Below are 17113 nucleotides of genomic sequence, written 5' to 3'. Positions count from 1 at the left end.
GCCAGGGAGACAGATAGGTAAGCCACCAGTTATGATGCCGGATGTCAGCGTGCTGTGACAGTGGTTTGCAAACAAAGAAGCGGTGGATTTATCTCCTGGACGTCATGGGAAGGCCAGACAAAGGTGCGGCACTTCGGTGGACTCGGTCCTTCGTTCGGCAGAAATTTATTGAGCTCTGTCTGTGTGCTGGCCTCCAAGTTAGAGGCTGGGATTCCGGGAAGAGAAAGATGGTCCTCGCCACCATGGAGCTTGGCCTGGGACAGCAGGCAGGAAACACACTAAGAAGCAGATGTCAGGTCAGTAGTCACAGGTGCTGTCCAGGAAAATAAAGCCGGGGACGGGGAGGGGGGTGGCAGGAGGCTGGTGTCACGGCGGTCACTTAAGGCTTCTCTGAAGAGGCGACTTGAGCAGATGATTGAATGGAGTGAGGGATCCTGCCAAGATCAAGGGTTAGCAGGACTGGGCAGGGAGTGGCCAGAGGAGCCCCATGTGGAGGGGACGGAGCTTGAGAGCACCCAGAGGGTGGGGTGTGCGTGGGGGACGGGTGGGGCTGGCTGGAGGCGGCAGGCTGGGAAGACAGCAGAAATCCACACCTGCATGTCCCCCTACACAACTATGTGTTACCAAGTCACCCCGCCGGGGAGACAGAAGCCAAACCCGACCAAAAGTCACATTTATCTTTGAAAGATTTGATAAGTGAGCCTGTAAGGAATGTTCTGGAACATCTCAACGCCAGAAACAAAATAACGAAGTGTGTTTTTTCAGCTCTCACTTGGGAGAGGCTGGAAGCCTGGGCTTCTCTGGTCTACTGTCCCCATCCCCAAACCTGGGGACTCTGCATCCTCTCAAAGCTGTTTTGTAACTCGCTCTAATCTTGCTGATCATATTTCTTCAGGGAAAAAAATCATAATTCACTTGCAGTTCTACACCAGGCTGGGACTCGGTCTGTGTCTTGGAGAAGTTAGGAGCCCTTCTGGAAGACGTGGGGCCCCTGGCAAGATGATGATGGGTGGGGACATCTTCCCAAATGACGGGTTTCTTGAGGAATGGCGGACCGAGGCTGGCAACTCCGGGTGGATGGGGGGCGGTTAGCCGCCACCACTGTTCAAGGGAAGCCACAGTGTGAGGACACGGCTGTCTCTAGGCACTTTCGTTAACGCCTCCTGCGTTACCGAGTCCAGTACAATGGAAACCTCATTTGCTTAAAGCCCTCGCCTTTCCTCTTGTGGTTATCTTAATTGCAAGTGCAGTGTTCCTCTTCAGTCTCACATTACTGGGGCTTAAAAAGTCCAATTTAGTTATTTAATGTTCTTCTTTTGCAAAAGAATGGAAAAAATGGTAGGATGCAGCCCGAGGAGACGTTGCAGTGTCCCTATGCTTCTAAACAAAAGGCTGAACTTTTGCAATGATTTGTGTCATGGTTGGACACTGGCCCACTGACTTTCTCCCTGCTGGGTGCCAGTCTGCACCAACCCCTACCCTGGTCCATTTCCAACTGCCAGCAGGTATTTTTCTGAAGACACACATTCTGGCCCCTTTCTCCTCTCCTGGAGAACCTACAGTGGCTTCCTCCCTGACAAGGCCAAGGTGATCATCGTTCGGATGCCTGCAGGTAGAGAGGTACCTGCCCTGGGCTCCCATACTCCTGAGCCCTCCAGGTGCAGGTGAACCTGTGTTACTGCGATATATTTCCTCTCTCTCTGCCACACTGGACCCCTCCCTGTGGAGTGCCAGTACTCATGTACGCTCTTTCCATGGCTTGGTGTAGAATGCATGAAGGCATTCTATGAATGAATGAAGGATGAATGAATGAATGAAGGATGGCAGGGCATCCAGAAGTGATCTGTTTTCTTACTACCGGAAGACTCAGGAAACAGTGCAGAAAATAGGAAATACTTTCATTGGCTTTCGCAGCTCTTAAATGGCTTGACTCAAGTGGGCAAACCCTGGCTGGGGAGATGGGACATCTGGAGGCCGTCGTGGTTTCAGGCCACAGTGGAGCCAGCTCTGTCTCTTCATTCTGGGGTGAGACACGGTGGACACTTGGCCCTTCAAGGAGCCCTGATGACAGATGAGAGGGGAGGCCCAGCTGCAGGGCTTAGCCAAGGATAAAAGGCCACTTCCAAGACTCCTCCAACGGTGTGACCCGCTGGGACAGACTCCCCTTCCTCCAGTAGCCTCCTGCATGGGACAAAAATGAATCGACTCAGCAGATCAAAGAAGGGAAAAGTAAAGGTCTATGTGCTGCCTGCTCTCCAGCAGGGGACCTGGTCCAGGCCCAAGCTGTCGTTCCCCAGCCTTTGCGTAAATCATAATCTAATTTTGTAAGCAGGTATATACTGGGGAGCTGGTTAACTTAGGTAGAATTAAGCTTTGAAGCACTTCAAACATGAAACTAATAAAGATAATAAATAGGAGTTAAAAAAAAAAAAAAAAGGTCTATGTGATGGTGGCCAAGCGTTCTAACACAGGGTGCATCCCGGTTGCTTTATTTTCACGTAGCTGGCACTTGTTGCTTGTTAGGAAACTGCAGAATTGCACATCACCTTGGAAGAGGGACTGGCTTGCAGTGAGCTGGACATTTAGGAGTACGTGGGTTCCAGGAAAATGCTGTGAACTTCAGCTCCCTGACCTGGGTCACAGGAACGCCGTAAATCAGGCCAGACCAATTCCCAGGAGGCCTGGTTTCCCTCGGCCCGGTTTCTGGGGATCATGGGTGTCTGCGCATTTCTACCCGGTCCCCAAGTACCAAAAAAATAAATAAATAGATGGAAGGGTTACCTCACCGATCCTTGGCAAAGACCCCTGGACTCTCACATCTCAGTCCCAAGTGGACGTTTACTCAGGAGATTCTGATGCAATAGAGAAAAAAGTCAATAAAAGACAAGGGAACCAGTTTCTTGGGGGGGGGGTCCCCCATCTGGCAGGGCTGGAGGGAGGCACCAGGATGCCTGGAGGGGTGGGTTCAAGTCCCCATCCACTCCAGGCCTGTGGGCGAGGGGGCTGGTAGAACTAAATCCCTGTCGCCCGCCCCTGCCTCGGTCCCCTGGGTGCCTGTGGAGGGTGACCAGGGCCTCTTGGGAGACGCAGCAGCGGCCGAGCCCTCACTAGAGGGAAACCAAGATGGCCCCAGGCAGGACCCGCACAGGGACCAGGGGCTCTCAATGGCTTGTAACTTTCCTCCCTCCTAAGAATTTCGAAATCAGGAGGAGCAAAGCCTGGGAAAAAATGGTCGTCAAATGTTTCATGAAGTGCCTCCAGAAACGTCAGGCTTCAGGTGGGCTCTGTCCGGGGGACTCCCTTCTACTTTCAAGGGTCCTTCAGGCAGGAAGTAGCAGCCCTGGTGTGCCCGCTCCCCCGGGGACTGAGGAAAAGCCTCCCCCGCCGGGGACCGTCTTGAACATCACGCAGAAACTAGTTCAGAAAAAGAGAAAACACCTCAGTGTTTGTCATAATGATAAACCAAAACCTGTCGAAGAGAAAAGAAACAAACAAACAAACAGGCCTGTCTCATTAGGAACTTAGATCAAATTCTACGTAAATTATAAGAAAAATAAATTCAGCAAGGTTTCCAAAGAATAAAGCACATGACAAGGAGGTTTTATTTATGGAGTAGAAGACTAGCTGACACACTGTCAATATGTGTCAGAAGCATCAAAATTGTTCCTAATCCTCCCGAGTCATGCCATTCAGCCCATCCACAGTCAAGAAAGAAAATAAATATCATCATCTCAATAGATGCTGAAAATGCATCTGAGAAAATGTAATGCATTTCTGATACTAAAATCTCTTTTTTTGGTATTTAAAGTCTCCAGAAGCTACACTAACGATTTGTCCTCACCCTCGTGGAGAGCACCTATTTTGAAAGCTGATGTGCCAGTCACTGCCTTGGCATGAAAGTCAAGAGCATCCTTACCAACATTCTGTGTCGTAACACTGCCTGGAACATTTAAATGATTCTGTAAAACAAGAAAAAGAAATAGAGACAGAACGACTAGAAAGCAGAACGGCAACGATGTTATTATTCCGAGGTAAAGCAATTATCTACCTGGAAGCTTGCCCCCCTCTCCATCACCAAAAAAAGAAATCCGTTCAGAACCATTAGAACCAAGAAAGCCATTGAGGATGGAGGCCAATTAGTAAGTGAAGATAAATTTTAAGAACACCCTCATATACGCTAGCAATAACCAATTAGATTATATGATGAAACAAAAAGATGCCATTCATAAAAACAAAAAATGAACAACACCTCCTATATCCTTAACAAGAAAAGTGAAGGACTTTTTTGAAAGAACATCTCTTAGCTGGGGAATCCAACACAGTGTGTTTTTGAATGAGAATCTCTGCTTGCTGTGAGGCTGTTTGGAAATACATACGATTGTGAAGGTGCCATTTCTTTCTCAAATTAATTCCTGTGTTTAATGTAATTTTTAATTCAAGAAAGTTATTGTCAGGGACGCAGGGAAGACAAAGACAGCGGAAAGAAGAAATTTATGACAAGGAAACGTGAGGAGGAAGGCTGGGTGGCCAGATGTGGGATTTCAGAGCTCTGGTACTAAAATCACGGGGGCAGGCTGGGCACCAGAAGAAAACAGCATGCAGTAGGGCCGTAGAGAGCTCGGAAACACCCCAAATCTCTGTCATCCCCAGGTATAGGTAGAGGGGGGACTATTCAGAGTGTAATTCCAAAAAAGAGGGGTTGCCAGGTCTTGCAGGAATAGCCACAGGGGTTGTGAAGACCCAGGCTCTCTGCAAATGACCTTGGCCCCCAGCTCTTGAGGTGCCCTCCTCCCCGGCTACACCCCACCTTGAGCCAGCGGTTCAACAGTGAACCCCGGGATCTCTGCGGGACTTGGGCCCCACAGCTGGCCTTTTGTCGCAGCCCGTCTGGAACCCCTGCAGACAGCCCACTCTTGCCTTTGGAGTCACAGTTGCACTTGACTGTCTCCCCCAGTGTTCTGATCTGGAGTCAGAGGGCAACCAAAGACTGCGAACTCCAGGGCAGCGCGAAGAAAGAGAGGGGGCAACCCCGCCGGCATCCGAGCTCCTCCCGTCAGGGCCCTCCCAGGTCCTGGCCATTGTCAGGGTCCGGCCAGAGGGACGCGGGCGCTGCTCTCCATGCCTCTCATGACAGTGCAGGTGGCAGGGCCAAGTTGATCTGTCTTCCAGGTGAGGTAGAGGTCCCCAGTTTCATGTGGAGTCTTTTCCTTCCGGAGATAACACAGAACGGAAGCGTGTCCCCAGGACTGTGTGGGTTTCATCTTAATCATGGCCCGAAAGCTGTACGTGGCCGTGGGGACAGATCTCATGGAGGGGACAGGACGACGGTTGGGCGGGGTGGGGTCGGTGCTTTCAGCTGGAAACCCACGTGCCCACCACCTTTAGGATCCCACTTTTATGTTGCATTCAATGTTACTTCTGGAGGCTGTGGTCAGAATTTGTCTGTGAAACATACCACATGAGGACACGTGATCGCACAGAAGTGCTGGGACACCCAGTAATGAAAGGGAGACCATAATTCTTAGAAGACTTCTAAGTGGATAACATCAGTGGCACAGTGTGCTCCGTGCAGAGGAAGAACCCAGCAGGCGCCAGAAAGCAGGAAGGGGTCACTGCTGTGGGTGGACACAGCTCTCTCCCCGTTGAGCTTGTGGTCTTGCGGGGACCTGAGCACCTGGAGAGGTGTGGGGTTAGTGCCGTCCTGGTGAGGTCAGTGACCAGGGCTCCGCTGGACTGAGTGGAGGTGGAGGGTCAGCAGTGGATGCCCTGTTGCTAGGGTGACCGTCCCTGCCCACATCCCCAGGACCATCTCGGTTCACTCCTGTTCTCCAAGCGTGATCAGTAACAGCGCCCCTGTCATTCTCAGAAGTGCCTCACTTCAGCCGATGTGCCCTGTGGTCATCCTGTCCAGCACACACACACACACACACACACACACGCACACACACACGTGCACGCGCGCACACACACGCACACGCACACACACACGCACACACACGTGCACGCGCGCACACACACGCGCACACACACACGCACACACACGCACGCACACACACACACGCACACACATGCGCGCACACACACACGCACACACACACGTGCATGCACACACGCGCGCACACGCACACACGCGCGCACACACGCACACGCACACACGCGCACACGCACACAGCCTCCTGCCGGGGATGCCGAGCCATTCTCCAATGCTGGGAGGGGGATGTACATTGGAATCGTTTGTAGATTTTTCTACGGTACTCTGTCCTCTCTCTGCCCTGCTGCCCCCTCCCCATTCCAGCGCGCCCAGCTAGGGAGGCCTGTGCTGAAAATCACTCCCCCGCCATCCTGATGTGCTACCTCCAACCCCCGAAACCAGGGACCTGGCGTCTAGACGGGGGTTAGCAGGGCCTCATCCTGAGTCAAGCCCCGGTCCCTGGGCTGTGGACATCACAGCTGTGCAGACCGGGGCCCCTGGTCAGGCTGCACCGGTGGGAAGCATGCTGGACACGTGGAGGGGAGGCGGGGGGTGGTCGGGAAGGGCTTCCTAGGGCCGGCAGCCCTGGACCAGGCACCCCAAGGCCAGAGGACACGCCACTCCCCACAAGGGAGGAGCAGCGGTCTTTCTCGGGGCTCTTGTTTGCGGTTCACCTGCTCATGGCAGCGCAGGTCTCCACGTTGGCGATCAAGACGGGGTGAAGGGAGGCCACCAGGGGGGGAGTGACTCAGGCGGGGAGGGAGGGAAGCCCCCGTATGCCCGGTGGGCAGAGGAGGACCTCAGACAGAGCCCTGGGGCCGCTGACACATTCAGGCAGGCAGAGCAAAGGGGCGTGACTGTTACTGTCGTTGCTAGTGTTGAGCGAGCAGCGGACGCTCACCCGTCCAGCCAGCAAGCCCCGTGCACTCGTGCCGTCTAATGGGGGCACGGAGGACGGTCGGCGCCCCTCCACCCCTGTGCTCCTCACGCAGCCCGTGACCCACTCACTCCCCCGTGCCTGCAGCGGCCTCTACCGTAGGGAGGGTTGCGGCGGCTCATACCTGGGCTGGGTTTGGAGGATGTGCCCACCCGGCGTGCGCTCGCTGCCCCTGAGCTGGGACGGGCTCGCCTCCCTGGCTGCGAACCCTCTGCCCCGCCTCAGCTCAGCTCCGTTCAGCAAGTACGTCCTAAGCGTCTCCGGTGCCTGCAGTTCTGTGCAAGTCCCCGTGGGAGCTCTGTCTGCACTTGTTTGTGTGCAGGGTGCTTTCTGGGGAGCTGCTCAGCCTTCAGATGGGGACCCTGGGCATCACAGGGCTGGAGGGAGGAGACGGTGCCCACCTGAGCGCACTGGGGCCTCCCGTCCACATGCGCCGCAGGCCTCACACCACCCCCACGAGTCAGGCAACGCCCTTCTCTGTCTCTCTGTCTCGTCTCTCTCTCTCTCACACTGTCTTGTTCAGAGAGGCACACAGAGTCAGGATTTAAGTCCAGGCGCCTCTGGCTCTGAGCCCCTGTGCACACCCCGGGCCCTGCTCTCCTCCTCCTCCCGACGGCTCTCACCTTCTGCTCCCAGCAGCCCAGTTCCTCCGACCCCGGGGCACCATGTGGGACAAACTGGGCAGCTCTGTGTTCTCCTGGAAGTGCTGGAGCCCCGGCCCTTCTGCACCAGCGCTGCTGCCCACCTGCACTGACCGGCCTTCTCCAAACTGCCGGGACCTGAAATCAGACGGTGGCTGGAAAACAGATTAGGACTTTTTTCCACTTTTGTGCTGTGGCCCAAACAGAAATGCAGAAGCCGTGTGTCCCTCCCTGTGCCAGGGTGCCCGGCCTCACGAAACAGACAGCGCTCAGAAGCACGTGTAGATTTAATCTGGGTGAACATTGACTCCTGTTGGTGTCATTTCAGAGCCCCTCAGCCCAGCTCTGATTGGCCTTCGGGGCTGCAGCCACCAACACCCAGCTCAGCCTCCTCCCTGCTCTGGCCTCTTGGCCAGGGAGTTAATGATCTGTAAAAGCACTTAAATTCATGAGGAGAACTCCTTGGGAGGAGCGAATTTGTCTGTAACTCACGGATTCATTTTGTTCCATGTGAGGGAGCTTTCAGGGAACGAATCTGCTTGGATCGCTGAGAAGTGATAACTCAATCGTAAGAGCTCTCCAAAGACAGAGCTTCTTTTCACAAAATAGAAGGATGCTTCCCGAGGGGCTCTGCAGAAACCCAGGGCAGTCCCAGCTGCTGAGAGCCAGGGCCGCGGGGGGACAGGAAGACTGGTCCAGGTGTGCGCCCAGGGAGAGCCAGGCTCCCAGGGGACACGCATCCGAGGGCATCTGGGTTTGACAGTGGAACCTCCTGTGTGATGGGCCCAGGGCATTGTCCGGTGAGGCCCAGGGATCAGAACCTGAGACGCTGGTCGGTTGGAGCTGCCCGGCGTGCAAAGGGCTGCCGCATCCTCAGAGCTTGAGTCCGAGAGTGTTCACACGGGGCTGCACGCCCTCTGGTCAGCATGGCCCCAGGGGACTCAGGGAAGGGGCGGTTTGAGGCGAGATGGACATGAACGTTTCTTTGATGATTCTTTCCCTCCAGCATCGGTTTTTTTCTGCTAATTCTAGAGACCTCAGCAAGGCTGTTGCATTTCTGGGGCTCCATTTTCTGCCTGTGGTGCCTGATGTCCCTTGGAGGAGAGCGTGGCATTTGTGCGAATCCTGTCTTACTGGGAAGGCGGGGCTGGGGACTGTCCCCCCCAACCACTGACGTCACCCTGTGGCCTGTCCTCACCCAGAAGCGGGGACCTGTGAGCACAGGTGGGGCGGCAGGCCCATGGGAGTGCAGACGGTGGGGTTGCCACATCACTCATCTTAAATTCTCTGCGGATTTAAAATCCACCTCACGCTCCCTCCTCCAGCTTCTCATCTCGGAGGAGCTGGGCTGGCTTTCCTCACGTTAAATAGGAGAAATAGGGAGAGAAAGCGGAAGTGCAGGGACAGGAGACCCAGGAGGAGTGACGGCCAGCCCATCCTTCACTGCTCACCAGCTTTTAATTCCAGCAGAAAGAAAAGGATTGGGATTTTGAAGACAGATCAGGGAAAACATTCAGCGCTTGAGCAGAAGAGATTTCTAGAAGCCTGGCCACGGAGGAACTCTGACGCCCGGGGGGAGGTGGGTCAGATGCACCCCAGCTCCTGGGGTGTCCAGAGGGGACCGGATGGGGTTTTTTTTGGGGGGGGGTGCGGTCTCTGCCTTGTGGAGAGGGAGGTGGCTCTCAGGAATGGAAAGCTGAAGGGCTGTGTTTTTACTGATTTCCCAGCTGTAAGATGTACGGAACTGGCTTTTCTCTCCTTTTGCATCTGCAAGACGTCAGTAATCGACGGCCGATCAGAGTTGCTCCGTGAAGCCAGGGGTCCGTGGGCGGCATGTCTGGCTTCAGTCCATCTGGACCCACAACTTTAAATGCGATTCGCCTCCCCCCCATTCCCCCGGTGTTTATCTGGGTTCCTTCTAGCCTCCTTCCCTTCAGAAATATTCCGGTTAAACCAGCCTCCTCCCCAAGAAGGCAATGCGTGTACTCACGGCATTGGGCATCTTCTGGGGAGAGAGAGGAGTCCACAGCTTTAACCAGGTCTTAAAACAGATTTGTCAGATGCCAGCCGTGCCCCCGCGGGGACGTGCGAGTGAGCTCTCAGCTGTCCCCAAGATTCTCAAAAATCACCAGACCCCCAGGGCCGTGGAGACCTCCAGCCACTTCCACCTGGGAGAAGTGAGGTCCAGCAGCTGGGGACAAGACGTGACCAAGGTCACTCAGATAGCAGGTGGCAAAGGGGAGACTGGAGGGGTTAGCGGGGCCTGATGGGACCTTCCTTTGCGAAGCAGCCTGAGCCCTGAGGCAAGTCCCAACATGGAGGCTCTGAAACTCCTCTTGGGGTAGGCTGTCCCGCCTCTTTACAGATGATGGGTCCCAGGGTCAGGCAGACTCAACCCTGTGTCGGCAGAGCTGGACCAAGGTGGGCCTCCCCGCAGGGCCTGGGGGTCGGGGGAGCTGCTGGAGGGTGGATGGGAAGCGCCCTCCCAACAGCCAGCTCCCGCTCCAGGAGGGGGGTTCCAGGACCTGCGCTGAGCGCACTCAGTTCCCCTTCCACCATCCACCGGTCACGCCGCTTCACCTCCCCTGGGCGGGGTGGGCAAGGAGGCAGAGGGGCCAAGGGGTCACCCACTGAGTGTCATCTGTGGAAGAAGACATGGCAGAGTGTAGAATACACACGAAGACGCGTCCCTGGGATGCTCAGGGTTTAGGGTCAGCTTCTCGCGCCTTCAGTGCTCAGACCCTCCCAAACAGGAGATGGGGGAAAGCTGTGCCATCTCCTGCTCCGGGTCCCTGCTGCCTGGTCCTGAGGGTCCCCGCCTTGCTCTCGGCCCGTCTTTGGCGCTGGAGGGGCCCCTCCTCTGGGCGTGGTCCACTCTTCCCGACCTCCCTCCCAGTGCCCACGGGGTGACCCGCCAAGGCCCTGATACATGCTGCCTGGTTCAGCCAGTTTTATTTAATCCAGGCAAAGTGGCAGAAGGTGAAAAGCTGGCCTCTCGTGCGTTTATTGTGCACATTTGTCCAAGGAAAGAATACAGCCCAGGAATTTTATTCATGACTCTGCCCCTGTGGCTACGCAGTGTCCTCAGTGTCTGCTGTGTCAGCCCACAGCCCAGCAGAGGACGTCTGGGTCTGGGGACTGTACCTTCCCGATGTCCTGTGGGTTGGCGCCAGCCAGCAGGTGAGATTGCGTTTGACGATCTTGAGGGTGATGATAAGAATTCGCCATCAAGATCTCCGAGAATCCTGCAAACCAGATCGTAAATGCCACGTAGCCCTGGGGAGATGGGGTGGGGGGGATATTATTGAACACTGTAGGGTCATTTCCTAAAGGGATCCAAGGTAGTTTTTACATTTTTAAAGTATATTTGTAATTTTAACTTGCAGTCTTAACTTATAAAAGCTAATGGTTTTCCCGCTAAGACGTAAAATGTGCCGTGAACTTTATTCTAAAGACCGACAGCACGGCTCCCATGCTTTCCCGCCTGCCTAGACCCTCTCCTGGGATCTGAGTCCCCAGCTGCTAGTGAAATGACATTAACCCCTGAACCCCTGTAAATATCCAAGGTCACAGCTTTACTTAGTGTTAATTATGCCTTCAACTCAACAATTAAAGTTCCTGAAACTCAAACTAAACTATATTGGCGGGGAAAGTGGTTTCCTTCCACATCTTTCTGGTTCACTAAATAGCTTCGATTTTGCTTCTCTAGTCCACAGTACAAGGTATGAGGGAGAATCCAAGTTCCTTTCCAGAAGATGCCATAGGGTTGCTGGTGCTCTGAAGATGAGCACAGTGTACGCGGTAATCCCTCATCCAACCCTGAGTTCACCTCACTCAGAATGTGAGAGAGCCAACTTTTAGGCTGTTTTCTGGAGCCAGGGGGATGTTGGGTGTGTGTACGGCACCCAGGCCGCCATTTTGTGTACGGTTCTGGGTGATGCCCATGCGCTGAACAGGGTGAGCGGGCTGGGAGGCGAGGTGGGGGCAGTGGAAGAGTCATGCGTCTGGTCAGTGGGAACCCTGTTTTCAGCACAGAGCCCCACCAGCAGGAGAAGCTTCCCCGTGAGGGACGTCCAGAGCTGGTCTCCCAGCCACACCTCCTGGTCCTGGAAGTGAAATGACCAGGGTGACTTCCGGGAAGGAGAAGGAGAGGCATTTGTCCAGGCAGCCCTGAAAGACCAAATTTGGAGTAAATACATTAGCAACGTCTAAGAACACGCTTGGACGAGGACGACACCCCAGGGCAGCAGTGCCAAGAGGACTTCAGTGAAAGGCCAGCTCACGCGAGCCCTGTGGAGCTTTCTTCTGAGCTCAGCGAGGACCCTTCACAAAACCCTGGGGCATCGAGCAGCGACACTGCGGGTCCCTCCAGCACGACGAGCCTCCTGAAGTCACCGTCCCGGCGGAAACTTCACACCAAGGACGCCTGCCCCTGTCCTGAGGACCAGGTGGCCTGTCACTTGGAGGGAGGAGAGGAAAGCAGGGGCGGCACCTCGAAGCCGAGTAACAACTCACCTCACCACCCTTCCAGCCGCCACATCATCTCAATAAAACAGGGTGTGAGCTCGTGAGTGAGACCCCGTTGCTACCAAGTTAACGTGGATTGACGTCATTATGTTCGCCTTGGTGTTTTGCCCTTACGGCTGACCTTAATGACCGTTTTTGTAAAAGTTAAGTTCTTTCACACATTCATTCAGTATCTGGCTGTCTGCACCTTTCCCCCCAAAACACTGAGCTTCCCCAGCCGTGATTCTGCTACCCGTCAACCTTCAGGACTCTGACGCCCACATTTGGAGAAAGTAGTGTAATCATATGATCAGATGGTTTTCCAAGTGACCATCTACAACCGACTTTTTGTGTTTTGGACAAACCTTTGTTCAAAAACCTTGCCTTGGCCCTTGGGGCCGACTCAGCGGCACCACCAAAGCTTGGCCCTCCCCCTCCCGCTCCCCGCACCCTGCGGTTGGGCAGGGTGACTGGCTCCAGCCGGTGAGCTTCCGGAGCATCTCCAGAAGGAAGTGGGGGACACTTCAGTCTGTCTTCCACTGCCCGAGCGGCTGGAAGGCCACAAGCCCGCAACGGTGCAGCTACAAGACGGTGGAGACCCTGCCAGCCCGAGTCCTGAGTGACCTGTGGAGCTGAGCCCCAGCTGGCCTGGATGAGCAGGGACCACACGTCAGCCCGGGAGAGGCGGGACCTTGTCTGCAGTTGCAGCCTCGCCACCCTCGCCCCCACTGGACCAGCCCTGTGATGAGAGGGAAGACAGTCTGACACCGCAGGGGTCTCTCTCGTGTCCTGGAGCCTCAGACATGGTTACTCTGCTTTGCGAAATGGGTGTGTGCATTGGGAAAACTGTCTAAACTAAGTTGTTTCAGGTTCATCTTGGGAGAAGCTCAATTTCTAAAGGCACTTTTCACTGAAGTTTTTAACATATAAAACTTTTTCAGAGTGTAACCATGGCTTCGTTTATTTGTTTGCCAAACGTGAGCCTCTATACCCCAGATTTCCTTGAAGTAACTCCTGTTCGATGTTGAAAGCGTTTGGGTTGTTCTGTGCTTCCCCTAAGCATTATTCGAATTCTTATCTTTGGTTCAAGGTGTATTCGCTGATTCGCAGAGTCCTGCCTCCATTCGGGGTTTTGTTAAAGCTTTCTTCTGTCTGTTAACTTTCCTCCTCTGTATGTGCTTCCAGAGTGTTTTATTTTAAAGTGGATTCAACCTGAATTCTTTAAAACTACACAGAACATCTGTATCTCACCTATTTATTGACAAAGCCTGATTAAAGAGAGTCTGGAAGGGAAGGTGGATTGCTGGATCTAAGATTTAAAGTAGCTGCCGAATCCCTTTATAAACATTGACATCAACACTGCTTTCCATGTTCATGGGTCTGTCTCGGCAAAAGAAATTACTATAGGATGTTAAGCTGGAGACCAAATGGTAAATAAATGCATTAAAAATGGGCAGATTATGCAAGGGAGATTCCCGCTTAAGGAGTGTAGCCTTTGCTTTGGTCAGAAATGTGATAGCAAATATTCAGACTTCAGCTACCCTGCTTTGGTCATAACTCCAAGGTCTCATCCCCTGTCTCTGGGTCTTAGCGCTGTTATCTTTCTAATTAAAGTAGTCGTTTCCGGCGTTCAAACTCAGGAGTATTGTTGCAATCAATGCAAAAATACAGCGGGATATTTGGGAAATACACAGCTCTGCTTGTCACATGGGCATCTGTGATTTGCACGACTGACTGTCAGGCTGATTCTTCCAGAAAGGAAGAGAAGGGAAGTCTTGGCACTTGAGTGATTGAAAACGTTCTTTTAAGAAGAGGGAGTCCTGTCTCCTTGGGCAGGTTCCAGGGTGCAAAGAGGCTCTTCTGCATCTGCTCTCCAGTGCTCAGCCGTCCCCAGAACTCCTGGAGCCGTGGAGCTGCACTGAGCAGTCACGCCCAGGAGAGTAGCGGGGTCTGATCGAACTCTGCCCCGAATTCATGCCGACTTCCGTGTGATGGGCCCGTTTGGACCAATGGGACTGCATCACCTCTACCCCCAAACTGTGAATTCAGTAGTTAACGACTGCAGCGAACTCAGGACAGAGGTGACCCTCCTTAGAGAAGGGTGCGGCGTTGTGCGTCTGAGTGTTTGTACATGATATTCATACATGTGTGTGGGGGGGTGTGTATATGTGGTACATATATACACAGGTATATGGGATATGATGGCATGTGTGTATACACACAAACACACATACTGTCTAAGTACCAAAGGCCCTGAAGCCCCTCGGCCCTGCTCTGCCCCGTCCATCCCGCCTGCCGGGTCTAGAGCAGAGCTCCAACGCACGCTGTGTGCGCGATAGATGCTAGTTGTTGAGCGGCCGCATTTCAAAGAAAACTCTGTTTGTATTTGTACCGTAAAGTCAGGCTACTTGAGTCTCTCAGCCTGCGGTGCACCGTCATCCCAAACCCCAGGGAAGCCGGTACGTGTGACACGGAACAGGATTCCGTCCCTGAGCGCCAGTGGCCTCATTTGTAACGTCCCCCCCATGGATTTCTCAGCACAAGGGGAGCATCCCTTACGTGCCAGGTGCTCACTCACCTGGGGCAGGTAGAACCAGCCCACTTTATAGACAGGGGAGACGGGCCCAGGCTGCAGGCTCAGCGATGCTGGGCAGCACCGCCTCTGCAGGACGTCCCAGCGTCAGGCCTGGTCACAGCCCCGGGGCAGAGGTCAGCGCCTCCCTGTCCGGACATCCAGGGAGGGGCTTTGTTTGCTCTCAGATGCTTTGCTCCGGCAGCCCCCAGCTTAGGAGGGGGCTCCGAAGAGCCAGTGGTTCCACGAAGCCTGTAGAAAAGAGGGGACACATTGTGTCACCGCACCATCTAGGACATGGGGTCCCACTGAGGTTTGCTTCCAGAAATGCACGTACACACACGGTCGGTCACTTCTCATTCGTGCCATCTTCTGTGGCTGTGTGGGAAAATACAGAATAATTCAGGGTTTTCTTTTTTCCTACTCAAAAACAGTTTGAAAACACAATACATTTCGTAAGATTTATTTGAGTCTGCTATAATTTATTTGAGCCTGCTATAATTTATACATGTGGGATTTCAATCCAGGAAATTTGGATTTTTAAAAATCGAGCAATAATGAAAGTATTTGTGTATCTCTTTACTTGGCCCTGGGGGCTGAGAGCCGTCTGGGATGAGGGCGTGACTCTAAACTCTCGCATGGAAGCCAAGGCCAAGGAGGCCCCTGAGAGCACCTGTCCCCCAAGACCTGCCCTTCCCAGACTGGACTGCTCAGTCCCCAGGGTCAGTCGGCACGGGGTGGTTACCAGTGGGCTGATAAGAGATAGTAAGTGAAGTCAGACAGAGAAAGACAAATATTATGTGATAGCACCTGTATGTGGAATCTAAAACAAATGAGACAAATGAACTTATTTACAAAACAGAAACAGACTCACAGACACAGAAAACAAACTTACGGTTACCAAAGGGGCAAGCAGGGTCGGGGAGGAGGGATAAATTAGGAGTTTGGGATTAACAGATACGCACTACTATGTATAAAATAGATAAACAAGGACCTACTGCATAGCACAAGGAACGATATTCAGTATCTTGTAATAACCTATAATGGAAAAGAATCTGAAAAAGAGTAGATATATATATAAAGAATATATATGTGTATTATGGGATGACCAGTTTGCTGTATACCAGAAACTAACAGAACATTGTAAATCAACTGTATGTCAATTAAAAAGAACAGAGTCTATCGCCCACATTCACAGGTCCTTCTAGGTTCAGTGCAGACAAAGGAGCCCTTAGATTTGTGTATTGCGAAATTAGAAGTTTGAATCTCAAAAGCAAATGGTTGGGAATTACAGCTCTTCGTTGGAAGGAGAGTGATGGATGCCTTTTTTAGGAGGAAATATCTAACACTTTTTCCAGAGGCGACACCAACTCCAGGTGCTTTGAAGATCATCAGGGTAACATTGACCTTATCCGGTGGATGGGGACCCCCGGTTGATCCTCTTCGGCTGACAGCAGACCCCCCTGTTAATGCCCCCGGGACCCCACTCCCTCGCTGCCAGGAGCCGGAGCATCTGTACGAGATTCTTCACAGACTTACCTCGGGGCTTGCTGGCGTGAACTTGACTTCTGTTTCTGTGTCTGCTGCCCCTGGGGCTTGAGGGCCCCCAGGTGTCAGCTGGGGGCGAGAGGAGAGTCCATCAGATGTCCTTCCCCGGGCAGGTCTACGGGGTGAGCGAGGAGGGTGCCGGCTTCACCCGCCAGCAGGAGGCCGTGGTTGTGGCAGCACGTGGAAGCCCAGCGGGAAGACACACAGGAGCCACAGGCCGGGGGTCGCCCTCTCGCTGGGGCCGGGAGCTGGCGGGCGGGGCCTGCGGGCTGCCTGGGAGGGGTGGCCGGTCTAGGAACGCCGAGTTCTCTCTGCGTTTGCCCTGAGACACCTGAGCGCCTGTCCTGGGGCCCACCGGATGTCCTTCGGTTGGAGTTGGTGACCGCTGGGGGCAGAGAGCCAGGCTGTGCGGGAGGAGCTGGATTCCTGCAAGTGCGAGAGGTGACGTTTAACAGCCGGGCTTGTTCGTGGACCGCTTACCGTCTCTCTGCCATTTACCTCCTAAGTGGACCGTCCATTCACTCCCCTTCCCCTTCAGCTCTCATCGGCCGTTAAACACGCACGTTCAGTTTGATTTCACCACGTGCCGGGGTGTTGACTTGCTCCCGTGGAACCCACCCCAAGCCCACTGCGCACACCTTTCCTCGGGACCCCGGGGCTGGCCTCCACCAGGAGGGTCAGTGCTTTCCCACCTCAGCCCTGGCCGCTCACAGCCGTGTGGCCGGTCCAGCTGGGGGTCGCTCACTCACCCCGTCCTGTTTCTATGAGCTAGTTTTACCCGAACCCCTGAGGCCCTTCCACGCTTGAGTGTGGGCTGGTCAATTTCTGAGTATGATGTTTCCCAACAGAGATAAGTTTTACTCAGGTGGTGCTGAGGTTTGAGACTAGGAAATGGGCTAAAAGTAACTGAATCCAGAGCTTGGGAAGCAAAAGGCCTT

At 53.8% G+C, this 17113-nt stretch overlaps 1 protein-coding gene across 3 annotated transcripts in view; it reads left to right on the top strand.

Annotated features, from left to right (window-relative positions):
• Positions 1–17113, top strand: part of TWIST2 (twist family bHLH transcription factor 2) — a 50285-nt gene that overhangs the window by 22333 nt on the left and 10839 nt on the right. Inside the window, exon 2 of one of the 3 annotated variants that reach the window (XM_082395385.1) lies at positions 11580–16181. The exons of the other annotated variants lie outside the window; for them this stretch is intronic. The gene's annotated coding sequence lies outside the window, so the exon portion shown is untranslated. Of the gene's footprint in view, positions 1–11579; positions 16182–17113 lie in introns of those variants that run through there. 3 annotated transcript variants of the gene reach the window in all.

Source organism: Balaenoptera borealis, assembly GCF_965194805.1.
Source record: "Balaenoptera borealis genome assembly, chromosome: 6".
Lineage (NCBI taxonomy): Eukaryota > Metazoa > Chordata > Mammalia > Artiodactyla > Balaenopteridae > Balaenoptera > Balaenoptera borealis.
Note: the sequence above shows the minus strand (reverse complement) of the source record. Positions and strands in the feature narration are given on the sequence as shown.